Genomic DNA, 14197 nt, shown 5'->3' with positions numbered 1-14197 from the left:
GTGATGTTCATGGCAGTATAGGAGCGCTTGAATAATGCCAGTGTGAAATTAGTAATCAAGGATTCACTGACTTCATATTGAATATTTGGTGTGGATTATTCTCCTAGTTGTGGTCTACTGATGACCATCATTGTCTTCTTGAAACATCTTTTGTTTGGGATTCTGATGGGGTGGCAGAGTATTTATTGGAAAATCTTATACTTGGAAATATAATATAATTTCATAAATAAACTTCCCGAGCATAAAGGTTAATTATCCTGTTGAGAAACTATGTCCAAATTTTTAAGAAATATCTTTATATCTATCTTGAAAGTAAAAGGATTGCTATGCAAGAATTTTTTTTGAACTCTGTAATTAATGCATCAAGTAGTGATGGTCGGTCTTCTATATCGTGTTCTATTGTGATTCTTTTAGTCTGATTTTAAGGTCTTCCATGTTAGGGTGGCTGTACATATGAATAGTAGTACATGTTGCTCTATCCTTAACAATACATACCCATACTTACAGAGACATAAACATGATAATATAAAAAAAAATCAGAATAACCATTTAGAAGCATACTTTGTGGAAATGATTTTAATTTGTAATTGACAACTAAATTTTCGAGGATATATATGAATACGAAAAGCGCAGACAATTATTTTGTAATAAGTTGCAATTAAAATACTTCAAACATGGTTTTGTATGTAACATGTGTAAGCACGTATATTGTACATTTAAGTAAATATTTTTATTAGTATGGCAGTTACTTTGGTGGTTGTTAATCTGACATATCTTGATCAATTAGAGAGATGAGATTTCCATAGTCCATGCTAAATTAATATATGCTTCTGGATTCAACTGTGTAGGAGTTTTTTGCATCAACATTTCGAATCGCACTCTTACACAGCTGAATCCAAAAGCATATATTAATATCTTGATCAATTAAGTTATATGTGGTAGGATAGTGTAAAGACCCCACGTCCCCTTTGACGGTGCTACTTGAATTCTCAGATGAATACTACTGAAAGTTTTGATTTGTTTTCTGATTTTTTTCATTTTTTTTGTGTTTCGGAATATAAAAAGCAATGCGAATAAAGAACATAGGAATGCTCAAGACTGAAAATTGAAAAGATTCAGAAAGTAATGACTGCAACAAGCATATTTATTCATTATCCAAATATTTTGAATCCTTTACATACATATGCATACCCGGATATGATGACCAAATTAATTTCTAAGTCGGCTGGCAAAAACCAACCTCTGGGCAATTCGATTCTCCTTGAATCAAAAAGGAATCCTCGTAAATTTGATGCCAATTTCTTTCCTTGGACCCAGTGCCTTCACTGAAATTTTCATGGAATTTTTAAACCCTTCTTGTTCAAGATCACCCCCTTATCTATGGCGCCCTTTCTAGCTGCAATTAGTGACTTGTAATATCCCAGATATTTTTATTTTTATTTTAAGGCCAACAATAGTCATCAACAAGAAGATAACCCGTTAAGGTTAGAAATCATAAACTGAAACATGCTGGGAAAGTAACCCTTTCCACTTTCTGATCACCAAGTGCCCAATGTGAAAAAGTGAGAGCATACGGTGTTGAGGGGATCATTAGCTTAATTAACTAAAAAACAATGCAATGCTTGGGCGTCAAGCCAGCCCCTTTCGCTTATCCAGCGGGAAAGCAAGAAAACTTGGCGGTGAACTAGCCAAGTGAGATACACAAAAATACAAATCACTCAACTGCAATTTTTCAGCGGGAGGACTACAATTACATAACAATCTCAACTTGACCGCTTATGCAGCGAGAGGACCATTACACTTAGATATCACTCAACCACTTATGCAGTGGGAGGACTGAAATTACAATTTGCTTGATAATAGGCGGCAAGCCAGCCTCTTCCACTTTTCAGCGGGATGAGAATTACAAAATAGAACTGGTTAGTAGTACTACTACTGAACTTTACAAAAATAGAAGATATGAGAAGAGAGTAATGCTGATTATCCCAATAAGAACATGAATTTCTACTAATATCAAAACTGCAGGCTAGAATTGCAAAACCAGCAGCCTAAGAAAACTCTAAAAAGCTCATAACTCTCTCAATACACATCCAAATCACCCACAATCAGTCCCAAATCCACACTAGACTAACTGCAATGATAACCAACCAAAGAATTGACACCATAACTCCCTTACTAATTTTGCACGCATCCCAATGCAATTCAAAAACCCATGCCTAGCTTAGGATTTTTTATTTGGTCTAGAAAATTCAAATATTAACTAAAGATGCCACAAACTTACAGTGAATATCGCCAGTACCGGGAAGGATGAAAGAGCCAATACCCATCACGGTCAGTCGCTTCAGCAGAGAGGTGTGATCGAAAATGCACTTCAACCACAGGCAAACAAGAAAGTTCCCAAAATCATTACAACACCAAAAATGACTAAGACATGCTCTGAGAATATAGTAGATTACAGCACACAGCTAGGTACTATGTTTCAAGTACGAAACCGGGAAGCACTAGGGAGACGCACTCCGAAGCCTCAAAAGTTCTGTCGCCAAATCGGCAGCATAATATTGCAAATTTTCAAGATGATCAGAACGGGAGCCCAAGGCTCTTATTTATAACTTCACACCACCAAATTCAAATGCAAATTGCTTCAAACTCAACTTTCTCCATTCGCATTTCATTCCACCTCACGTGGACCCCAAGAGTGGCGCCATCCCACAAGTCAATCCTCACGCCAAAAAGCAAGGACCATGATATTTCACTTGGCAAACATTAGAGATGGAAATAAAATAATATCTCCCTTAATAATTTTGACGCCACCTTCTTAGACATAAATTTCGCCTAGCACTTACGAGATATTAGGCATTAATCCCAAATTCAATATATCAGCAGTAATTGATTAAATTAATTAAATATTAAACCTTAGAATAAGGAAATAATATTTAATTGTGTCACATATGACTCCCGTACTGATTATTGTCAAAACCAGGATGAAGCTGAGCCAGGAAGACCACTGAACTGCTGCAGGATCAGGACCCTGTGCACTGCTAGAAATAGAATTATGCCATACTGCCACTTACTAAAAATAGTAAGTCATGAACTAATGCTCCGAAAAGCATGATCTTCGCACCCAATGACAGAGCATGGAGAGCTCAGTAGGACAGTATCACCAAAATAGCCATTCCCTGACTTACTAAAAATAGTAAGTTCTTGCCTCATCAATGCTGGACCCTCATTCTTCATTCCACCTAGCCACTGGTCTCAGGAATAGGCTAATGGACCACTAGAAGGTCATCAATGAGAAGGGGACATTACAGTCCGCCCTCCCCAAAATTGCTTGTCCTCAAGCAACTGTAAGGCTAGATGCAGTAAAATCTCCTCATTTTCCCACGTAGCATCCTTTGCTGGTAGATTTTTCCATTTGATCAAGTATTCCCTGATCACTCTTCTCTTCAAAGATCGTTCCCTAAAATCAAGGATAGCTTCAAGAACCAAAACCAACTCTCCCTCCTCATCAAGCAGAGGTAACTCAGCTGAAGCAACAACATTATGTCCTAGAGCCTTCTTAAGGCGAGACACATGAAATACATTACGGATTCTGCTACTTGATGGTAATTCCAACTCGTACGCCACTTCTCCAATCCTCCTGCTGACTCTAAAAGGCCCATAGAATCGTGGCTTCAATTTCTCAACCCCACTCTTCTTGAGAGTAGACTCTCTTTAGGGCTGGAGCCTCAAATAAACCAGGTCGCCCACCTCAAAGGTGCGCTCAATTCGTTGCTGATCAGCATACAACTTCTGTTGATTTTGTGCATGCTGGAGATTGTCCCTCAGAATCCTTAAAATATCTTGGCTTTGTTGCATCATATCCTATGCCTAAGGGGTTCTGCTATCACCGAATACCAAGTCCGCGAAGCTAGGAGCTTCATAACCATATAGTGCCATGAATGGTGACATCCGGATGGACATGTGATAGGAGGAATTGTAACAATACTCTCCTAGGTGAAGCCATCTCACCCATGTATTCTGCTGCTCCGAGACATAGTTTCTAAGATAACTTTCCAACCACTTATTCACTATCTCGGTCTGCCCATCAGTTTGGGGGTGATAACTGGTGCTTGGAGTGAGCACAGTGCCACACAATCTGAAAATCTCCTGCCAGAAAGCACTTAGGAACTTGTTGTCCCTATCACTCACAATGTTCTTCGGTAACCCATGTAATCTGAACACCTCCCGGAAGAACACTTCAGCAACTTGAGTTGCTGTAAAAGAACTAGTGATGACAAATAAATGAGCAAACTTTGTAAGTTTGTCCACCACTACATAGATACTATCCTTCCCTTGAGCCCGAGGCAACCCAGTGATGAAATCCATGGAAATACTTTCCCATTTTTGATCGGGAATAGGCAAAGGTTGTAACAAACCAACTGGTAGAGTGTTCTCATATTTGTTCCTCTAACATATATGACACTCTTTAATGTACTTTAAAACATCATTTTTAAGTCCCTTCCAAGAAAATCTCTCCCGGATCTGCCTGTATGTTTTGAAATAACCTTGGTGACCAGCAAGGGGGATGTTATGGAAAGTCTTCAAAATCTTCTCTTTTAACTTAGATTCAGCCACTATGAAAATTCTTCCTTTGTACAGTATCAATCTTTCAACCAATTTGTACCTTTCATCATGAAAAGTACCTTCTATAAGGCTGGTTGCAAACTGATTTTTGGCATAACCAGGAAGCAACAACTCTCTCCAATCAGCAATAAGCTCACATATTGAGCTTAAATGGGGCCTTCTGGATAGGGCATCTGCCACAACATTGTTTTTACCCTTAACATACTCAATATCAAAATCGTAAGCCTGCAGCTTACCCACCCACTTCTGTTGTCTCTCATTCAAATCTTTTTGATGCATGAAGTGTTTAAGACTGTTGTGATCAGTCTTAATAATGAATTTAATCCCCACCAGATACTGCCTGAACTTCGCAAGGGCATGCATTATGGCAAGCATTTCCTTGTCATAAATTGAATACAGTCTTTTAGGACCTCTCAATTTCCTGCTCTCAAAGAGTATAGGATGCTTATCTAGCATGAGGACTGCACCAACACCTTCTCCAGATGCATCACACTGTAGCTCAAACGGCTTGGTGAAATCAGGCAATGCTAAAACAGGGCAGGAACTCATGATCCCCTTAAACTGCTCAAACATTGTCTGTGCCTTTTCGGACCATTCAAAAGCTCCTTTCTTGGTAAGATCTGTGAGGGGGGCAGCCAACTGAGAATATCCCTTCACAAACCTCCGATAAAACCCACACAAACCCAAAAATCCCTTCAAATGTGTTATGTTCTCGGGAGTAGGCCAATCAAGATGGCTCTAATCTTTTCAGGATCCACCTTCACACCACTTGCACTGATAATGTGACCAAGGTAGAGCAATTCTTCCATCCCAAACTCATATTTGGACTCCTTAGCAAACAGGGATTCGGATTCTAATATGCTTAACACTTCATCCAACTGCTGTAAATGTTCTTTCCAAGATTTGCTGAATATCAAAACAAACTTCCTTAGTTGTTCTTGGAAGATTCTGTTCATGCATGATTGAAATGTAGCTGGTGCATTAGCCAAGCCAAAGGGTATGACTAGGAACTCAAAATGCCCAAAGTGGCATCTGAAAGCGGTCTTCTCCACATCTGATGCTCTCATTCTAATCTGATGATACCCCGACCTGAGGTCAATCTTGGAGAACACTGCCCCATGTTGGTGAAATTAGCATAGGTGGTGATTAAGTTATGACCAAGGGTGACCAACCCATGGTACCACCATTCGGGCCACTCCATCCAAGTGCAAGGTAGCAAACTTGATGGCATCCTCCTCCGGCATAGGCCTCAAGGACAAGTAATTGTCCAACTTCTGCACCCATGCTCTAGTTGTGCTCTTAGTGCTTCCATCAAAGTGTGCTAAGGTCACTCTTCCAAGAGCTTGCTGATAATCTCTTGGGGCAGCAGACTTATAGTCATTCCAACTTCCTCTCTTCATTTTCTGATTCATAAACTGATCCAGAGTTAGGATATCTCGGATCTCACCAGGAAGAGAAGCATACTCCATGTAGCTGTTTCTTATTTCATCAGCTGTGGGTATTTCTGTTTCAGCTTGCTGTACTTCTCTTGGCAGAAATACAGGTTGTAAAGGTCTTGGGGCTGAACCTCCATTGTTACTCCCGTTGTTACTCCCATTTCCATTGCCTACAGGGGCATTAGAAGTGCTAGCTTCCGGTCCATTGTTGGGTTGGTTAGGGTCCCAACAACATTCTGGTTAAGTGTAATTTCCCCTACTTGATCTATTTAAATATACTAAAATTAATAGATTTTCTTCAATAAGTTATTAAGAAGTGCTTGTCTATTTTCCTCATTAGCTGATTAATTTCATCATTCATAGTTCTTAATATAGATATCAAACCCTGCTACTACTTCAGTTTTAAGGGAGAAGGATTTACATATGCTACCAAAGCGCTTAGAGACCAAATACAATAGGTTCCCTCAAAGTTTACAGATCCAAGCCCTTACCTATCTTGGGTCTATACCCTCAAGGCTTACGGGTCGCTGATCCCCACCCTATCTTGGGACTTAACCTATTGCTTGGATTTAGACTGCCCCTCTTTGGAACATCTCAATCCCATCTTCTTAAATACGGAAAGTAATAACATGATTTAGACTTTAAGTATATATATTTCTTATGTATTATGAATATATATATGAAATTAAGTATGACTGTCATACATATTGTAGTCCATATTAGTATTACTATTAATTCTGCATAAGAATATTATTGGGCTTCATATATTAAGCATACTTATTAAACAAATCCCCATACATACCACCAAGAACAAGGAGGTTACTGCCTGTAACTTAATAACAGTTCTGATCTGATCTGATCCATGGTGATCTTACTAGATGTTTTTAATTCCTTTCCTTTATATCTCTCAATGTGAGGGAGAGGTCACACCTCTTCATCATGTATGCCCTTTAGCAAGAGACACACCCTTTCACCATTAGCACCCTTTGAAAGAGTGCAACTCTTCATTATTTCTGCCCTTTGAAAGGGACACAACCTCTCATAATCAGATCTGCACTTATTATTTAAATCAGATTTGCACTTCTTATTTCCAAATTCTTCCCCCCTCAAATGAGTTTCTCTTCTCCCTTTTATATCTCACGTTTGAGGGAGTCACATCTTATCAATTCATGCCTTTTGACCTTTCATTAGCTTTAATCAAATTTTAATTATATTTAATTATATTCAATTTTATTCTTTTATATTTTAATTTTAATTTTTATATTTATTCTTTTATATTTTAATTTTTATATTTATTCTTTTATATTTTAATTTTTATATTTATTCTTTTATATTTTAATTTTTTATATTTATTCTGTTGTATTTAACTTTTTATTATTATTTATTATTAGATTATATTTCAAAGTAGGGACATTACATTAAGCTTGGCCAGCAGTAGAGACATCATGTCCATCATGGCATTGAATTGTCTCTCAACCTTCTTATCAGGTGCCTCATTCGGTTTTGTAGTCTTATCTGCCATTGAATCCATTGAGTCTGAAGAATATAAATCCTTCCCTCTGTTCCTTAGTACTTCTGAAAATGTGTCCTCTTCCGACACTATCGAAATCTGAAACTGCTGTCTCTTCTGCTCTTTGTTGTAGTATCTGACGTCTCTGTCACTCATGGAGACTTCTGAACCCACTGCAACTCACAGGCTGGCAGGAAAACCAGCTCTAGTACCACTGTAATATCCCAGCTATTTTTTTTATTATTTTAAGGCCAACAATAGTCATCAACAAAAAGATAACCCGTTAAGGTTAGAAATCATAAACTGAAACATGCTGGGAAAGTAACCCTTCCACTTTCTGATCACCAAGTGCCCAATGTGGGAAGGTGAGAGCATACGGTGTTGAGGGGATCATTAGCTTAATTAACTGAAAAACAATGCAATGCTTGGGTGGCAAGCTAGCCCCTTCCGCTTATCCAGCGAGAAAGCAAGAAAACTTGGCAGTGAACTAGCCAAGTGAGATACACAAAAATACGAATCACGCAACCGCAATATTTCAGCAGGAGGACTGCAATTACATAACAATCTCAACTCGACTGTTTATGCAGAGGGAGGACCATTACACTTAGATATCACTCGACCACTTATGCAGTGGGAGGACTGAAATTACAATTTGCTTGATAATAGGCGGCAAGCCAGCCTCTTCCACTTTTCAACGAGATGAGAATTACAAAATAGAACTGGTTAGTAGTACTACTATTGAACCTTACAAAAATAGAAGATATGAGAAGAGAGTAATGCTGATTATCCCAATAAGAACATGAATTTCAGCTAATATCAAAACTGCAGGCTGGAATTGCAAAACCAACATCCTAAGAAAACTCTAAAAAGCTCATAACTCTCTCAATACACATCCAAATCACCCACAATCAGTCCCAAACCCACACTAGACTAACTGCAATGATAACCAACCAAATACATGACACCATAACTCCCTTACTAATTTTGCACGCATCCCAATGCAATTTAGAAACCCATGCCTAGCTTAGGATTTTCGATTTGGTCTAGAAAATTCAAAGCTTAACTAAAGATGCCACAAACTTATAGTGAATATCGCCAATACCGTGAAGGATGAAAGAGCCAATACCCATCACGGTCAGTCGCTTCAGCATAGAGGTGTGATCGAAAATGCACTTCAGCTATAGGCAAACAAGCAAATTCCCAAAATCGTTCCAACACCAAAAATGACTAAGACATGCTTTGAGAATATAGTAGATTACAGCACACAGCTAGGTACTATGATTCAAGTACGAAACCGAGAAGTACTAGGGAGACGCACTCCGAAGCCTCAAAAGTTCTGTCGCCAAACCGTCAGCATAACATTGCAAATTTTCAAGATGATCTGAATGGGAGCCCAAGGCTCTTATTTATAACTTCACATCACCAAATCCAAATGCAAATTGCTTCAAACTCAACTTTCTCCATTCGCATTTCATTCCACCTCACGTGGACCCCAAGAGTGGCGCCATCCCACAAGTCAATCCTCACGCCAAAAAGCAAGGACCACGATATTTCACTTGGCAAACATTAGAGATGGAAATATAATAATATCTCCCTTAATAATTTTGACAACACCTTCTTAGACATAAATTTCGCCTAGCACTTAGGAGATATTAGGCATTAATCCCAAATTCAATAAATCAGTAGTAATTGATTAAATTAATTAAATATTAAACCTTAGAATAACGAAATAATATTTAATTGTGTCACATATGACTCCCGCACTGATTACTGTCAAAACCAGGATGAGGCTGAGCCAAGAAGACCACTGAACTGCTGCAAGATCAGGACCTTGTCCACTGCCAGAAATAGAATTATGTCATACTGCCACTTACTAAAAATAGTAAGTCATGAACTAATGCTCCGAAAAGCATGATCTTTGCACCCAGTGACAGAGCATGGAGAGCTCAGTAGGACAGTATCACCAAAATAGCCATTCCTTGACTTACTAAAAATAGTAAGTTCTCGCCTCATCAATGTTAGACCCTCATTCTTCATTCCACCTAGTCTACAGGTCTCAGGAATAGACTAATGAACTACTGGAAGGTCATCAACGAGAAGGGGACATTACATGGCTACAAAAGCAGGTCGCCCAGCCTTGAGAAATGTGTCAGCAATCACAAAAAAATGGTCGTTTAATTCTCCTTAATCTAGAACCTAAAATCAGATCAATCCTTACAAAATTCTTCCTCAAATTTGCACAAATAGAACCTCTGTATGAAGTTCTCTTTGATGCGACTTTCAATGGATATTTCACCACCTCAGAATGGCTGCAACACTGAAGAATCTACGCTCTCTAATGGCTGGCTGAAGACAGAAACCCTTAGCTTCTTCTTGCAAAGAAAATTCATGAAAGAGATGCACAATAGAATGAATGGTTCGATTCGGAAGGCAATGTATTTAACTCTCCAAGAAGAGGTCAATTTTCCTCAAAAAGCACATTAAATGCTCATTAAAATGTTATAACATTTCACTTTAATATTTATTACTTCTCCACCTTGGGATTGGTGTCCTTAATTAATTAAATATTTGGCGACCTTTAAATGACGACTAGATCGTCAAGTTATAACATTAAGTTATAACTTATTAATATCTCCTTTTAATTAATTAATATCATTTAGGCCATTTAAACATTAATAACTCCTTAAATATTCATTATGTTTAATCTCGTCTGAACTAGAGGGTCAATAACTACATCCATTGCGCATCTGACTGCCTTACTAAAAATAGTAAGGGTCCCTCTCAAGCATCCCCTGACTTACTATAAATAGTATGAGAAAATGAGCTCTGAAACCCATACAAATGTCAAGTCTGAAACTACTGATCTTTGGAGAAGAAGAATAACCCATTCACTGACTAATTCTCTACCTCAAAGGACCCTCTAACCAACCCCATTAGCCTACAAGGGTCAACTAATAGGGTAATCCTGCTGACTATCTGATGTCTAACTAGAAGGGTACATCACAGATAGGAAATGCAAGAGGGGTCTTTGATGTTGATGGACTGCCCTTGTACCATATCCAACTTCATATACAATATATTATGTAAATAAAGCTGTAATTACATTCATCTTGTGTTTGCAATGCACAATTACTTTCCTTTCTTTTTGAAACTATTTATGTGTTCTTTATTAGTATAACCTTTCTAGTGCCACTCCCTCTATGAAGTTAGGTTGAATAAAACATATGGTTGACAATAAGCATTGAGTATGAAGCACTACAATGAAGGGCATAAGTTGAGAGTTAATAAGCCAACTAGTTGAAGAATCAAAAAAAAAATTCAGAAAGAAGAGAAACTAACTTAGAAATTCATTTTTTTAGAATATTCTATACAAGGAGAAGCTTCATCAAGAAGGAACAAAATGATCTAAGGAAGAATTGTTGTTGAATAATTAATCCCCTTTGGCCTGAATATAGGCAGAGGAAGAAGAATGATTTCAGTTGGTGGATCAAAGAGAGATATGACTGGCTGCTAGAGGAAGCCGAGAATCTACCACTGAAGAATCAATCTAAACTATGAAACAAAAGTCAAAGCTTGAGATAGAGAAAGGTTCAATTGGATTTGAAAAGTATTTTGCACTTACTAATGATGAATGGATCGAGATTGTCAAACAATTGCACTTATGAAGGAGTTTCGTTGATGTGTGTTGGTTGAAAATTTTGTATACCTGGGGGATGTGAAAAATTGTGGTTTTAGCCACAGTGTGCGAGTATGATACTCTCCTAATTTAGGGAAGGCTCCCCCTATCTACAAACTAAGCTAATCGAATATGGGTAGGACAACAGTCTTTCTTCTTCTTTCAAGAAAAACTATACTCTTTTCTCTTCACAGAAAACTAATAGCAATTGGAAATAAATAACAACAAATATAGAAATGAGACTTTTTTGTAGGATTTTTGGAACATAAAGGGAAGCAAAGTTTCCATGAAGGCACAAAGACCTTCGTCATTTCCCCAAGATGGAAAAATAGAAAAAAAGCTTAAAGTCTTCAACTATCTATTGTCCTATCAACCTTTTTAGATGATTTTCTACTAACTAAGCACAATATGTAGCATCTCAAAGTCTAACTACATGATGCACTACACCTTACATGCACAAGTCTTAAAAATAGAAGCAGCACAAAGTCTACAAGCTATCTTCCCACTTGAGCTTTCCACACTAGCTTTAAATATGATAAGTAGCTCAAAGTCTGCAAGACCAAATCTGAAAACCAAACATATAACTCTAAATACAATTAGTAGCTCCAAATCTGCAAGATTGAATTTAAATCCCTCTTGAACAATAGAACAAAACTCACAATCAACTCCAGTAAATGTCGTCACATAACAACTTGAATTGGCACAAAGTCTCAACACAACTTGCCTCTTTTATTGAAAGCAATTTGATTTACATCTAAGCTCAAAGTCTTAGAGTGCACAACCACATATAATCTAGCAGAATTTTGTTGCATTGCCAAAAGATATCAATTACAATATACCCCCTCAAGTATTTATAGGAGAGGAGCCTTGAGAAAAAGGTGGGAGGATCCTAACTAACTTGAGAAATTCTCTCAACCACCGTGACTTATTCCAACTACAGTCCTAATCTAACTCAACTTGTAGTTGCCTTACATGTAATTACATTCTTACAAAAGTGCAAGTGAAAGTGACACTTGCAATTACAAATTTGACATTACATATAATTTGTCAAAACAAAATTACAAATGCATAATTGAGATTATTCTCTGTGTTCGAAGACACGACTCTAACTACATCATCCTTTGTTTGTGATGATCTTCATGTTGCTTCAGGATGCTAGAACTTGAAGTATTCTAGATCGGTGAAGACATCTTGAACCGGAAACGGGAATTTGCATCCTTAATGATCTTTTTGTCCTTGGCCAATGAACTTCAACCTTATCTTCTTGCTTGGGGTAGTACTAGCTTTTCAGGAGGGAAGTCTTTTGCAAGGCTGAAGTAAGAAGCCTATCTCTGTCTTGAAAGCATTCTATAATTTGCATCCATGAATTGTTGTTGTATCTCTTCTTTGTAGCATCCTCCAATCTTGAAATCTGCTTGCAAAATAAGGCCCATGCCTTAATTCAGCAAGAGAAGAGAAAGAGCATAGGAATGCTCAAGGCAGCAGGGAGAGAATCCTTTACAATGAGGCTTAAAAGCCTTATATAGAAAAATGGTTACAAGAGTGATCATGACCCCTGCATGTCAGTCTGACAGTGCAGGGAAGTGCATACACTTGACTTGTACATGCAAGCAACCTAGCCATACCCACAAAAGGCAACCCTAAGAAGGAGGATTGACTGACCTTCCAAAGTCAGAGTATGCAGACATGACATAAGTCACCACAACAAGCATGGCCCCATACCTCCCTTGATGGAAATCCTACCGAAAACATTAAATGCACCCCTGTGGCTTCACAAAAGAAGGTGCATAAGTCACCAAAACTGTCGGAGCATTTAAAGCCTTGAGTGTCGATCACGCCATTCAGAAGTGTCGCCAGTCGGAAGGAAGTCTGGGGGCTTCAGAAACTCGAGTTCCCGAAGTGGGGAAGACAAGGAAAGAACTTCAGAACCTCGGGGTTCTGGAGTTCCGAGGAAGAGGAAAGAGACACAGCAGGGAACGTCGGAACCTTAGAACTAGAAAAAGGCTAAGGAAGGAACTTCAAAACCTCCGGGTTCCGGAGTTCCAAGGAAAACTAGAGAGAAAAGGCAAGGAGGGAAGGAATTTCGGGACCTCAAGGTTCCGGAGTTCCGAAGAGAAGAAAGGGAAGCAAAGGAAGAGAACTTCGGAACCTCGGGGTTCCGGAGTTAAGAAGGAAGAAAGGCTATGAAGGAACTTCAGAACCTCGAGGTTTCAGAGTTCCGGAGAGAATAAGAGAAAGGGAAAGAAAGAGAGGAACTTCGGAACCTCAGGGTTCCGGAGTTTGGGGAAAAGGAGAGGTAGCAAAGGGAAGGAACTTCAGAACCTCGGGGTTCTGGAGTTCCGAAGAAAGGAGAAAACGAAGAGGGAACTTCGGAACCTCAGCATTGCGGAGTTTCGGAGAAGGAAGATTGAGAGAAGACAAAGAGGAGGAACTTCGGACCCTCGGGGTTCCGGAATTCCGGGGAAGGAATAAAAGGCCAAGGGAGGAACTTCGTTGGGACAAGGCAACACTTCGCACTTCATGATTCTTCTGCTTTCTCTTTGATCAACTAGGGCAGCATAGGTCCATGGATCAAATCTCTGATCGGTTCTTACTGATGGACCAAGGGTGTCATAAAATGACAACATTTTTGGCGATTTCTGTGAGATGCTTGCTTGCTAAGCATGAAGTCCAGAAGCCTTGAGCATCCATTGGGCACTGAGTCATTGAAAGACCCAAAACATGTGTGTGCCATCACTTGGAGGAAAACTAGAAACTAGAACGCACACCCTCTTAAGGAGAATGTGGTAGGTGTACAAGCACTTATGAAAGCAAAACAACCTCTAGTCTAATATTTACATAGTCATCAACACCCTCATCAGAATCAGGGCTTGAGATGAATCCCATTCACTAGGATTGGAAGAACTTCGCCATCAAGTCTGGAGAGATGAAATGCATTGGCCTCCTTGCAAC

The 14197-nt window shown here is 38.8% G+C and overlaps 1 protein-coding gene across 1 annotated transcript in view; it reads left to right on the top strand.

The window, feature by feature from the left end:
- Window positions 1-14197, top strand: part of LOC131064874 (probable cyclic nucleotide-gated ion channel 20, chloroplastic) — a gene marked incomplete at its 3' end in the record, with an annotated part of 363668 nt that overhangs the window by 315338 nt on the left and 34133 nt on the right.

This window comes from Cryptomeria japonica, chromosome 5, assembly GCF_030272615.1.
Source record: "Cryptomeria japonica chromosome 5, Sugi_1.0, whole genome shotgun sequence".
NCBI lineage: Eukaryota > Viridiplantae > Streptophyta > Pinopsida > Cupressales > Cupressaceae > Cryptomeria > Cryptomeria japonica.
The sequence above is the reverse complement of the archived record's forward strand: the minus strand, read 5'-3'. Positions and strand labels throughout refer to the sequence as shown.